This window comes from Humulus lupulus, chromosome 2, assembly GCF_963169125.1.
Source record: "Humulus lupulus chromosome 2, drHumLupu1.1, whole genome shotgun sequence".
NCBI lineage: Eukaryota > Viridiplantae > Streptophyta > Magnoliopsida > Rosales > Cannabaceae > Humulus > Humulus lupulus.
The window spans coordinates 186,548,183-186,549,671 of NC_084794.1; positions in this window are offsets into that span (position 1 = coordinate 186,548,183).

Consider the following 1,489-nt stretch of genomic DNA (forward strand, 5'->3'; position numbering starts at 1 on the left):
CAGTTTGTACTAGTAGATGCAATGAAAAGAGAGTTTGAATTGAATCTGGACATGGCTAGCAGATACATGTAATGCCCCTAAAACTGGCACAAAGAAAATGATTACTTCTTTTGCCCCTCTTTTCTAATGATTGTTATAAAAGCGAACAAGTTATAAAGAGTGGGATGTTGGAGTTTATTAAAAGTTGTAGATTCTTTTCTTTCATTTTTTTTAAACTTTGGCCAAAAACAATTGCTCAATTACACAAAGAGAGACGCCAAATTAGAAGATGACCAACGTCCTATTCTTTTACTTTTTTAAGGAAGAAAAAAGTCTATCATAGTTCAAACTATAACTCTTGATCTATAATCTTACCCAAATACCAATTTTTGGTTGTCTATAGGAAAAACAAGAAACCAAACAACTAAGTAAGAGTAGGTGTGATTTAAAAGAGAAACAACAAGTAAAATATTAGGTACAACATGGGGCCTAGCACTTACTAATAGGGCTCACCACATTACAGGGCCCGTTTGTACGTATTAGGCTCGACATGAATCATCTTAAAGCTTCAGTCACTCGGAATGAATGGATGACCATAGGCCTAACCCAGCAATACTCCCTACTAATAAATTTCGTCATGTCCTCTATGTGTTTGTAATAGTGCCCACTTTCATACTTTTTTTCAGACTTGGTTTGGTGAAACCATTTTGCTTTCTCGTCAAACTTTAATTTAATATTCCTCGAAATCATTTGCGTTTAATTATTAACTATTTAACAACCAATTAGTGTCTTAGTGGTAGAGGGCATTGGAAAAGTAAAGAAGAAAATTAAATGAAAAGGGAAATCATGAAAGAAAAAGAGGTATACATATAGTATTCCACAAGTCAGATCATTAATACTTATTTTTTAAGAAGAAACTATTCATCGTAAATATTTTCTTATTTTGTTCAACAGCGTGATTACAAATTTTGAAAAATTTGTGATAATCAACGAAGTAAAGAGTGTATGATAATACAAACAAGGAAACATTGTACGTTGTGAATCTTTCCACCGACATTATGTTCACAAAAGAATTAAGATAATAATTGGATTACAATTTGAGAAAATAATAATAGTTAGAATCACGATTCAAATTATGTGACCAAAGTTCCTTATTTATTGACAAGGAAATTAAGGTTATCTGTTAAGATTAAGAAATTTTTGAGTACATATTCACCATTTAATTCTGTCTTACATTATTATATTCATTAATACAAAAAGCACCTAAAATACTAAATACCATATTGATTTAATGGTCGAGACAACATAAGAATTTATTAATACAGAGTATGTTATGCTCAATGTATAATTATTGAGACCACATAACGTGTAACGACCCAACTTTTATTAACTAGACCCACCGAACACGACTATGACTATTCGGGGTCAACTGGACCCTTACGGTCAACTTTGGTAAAAATCGGACGTTAAAAACTAAATAAATTTTAGAAAATTTTACGTTGGAGTACTT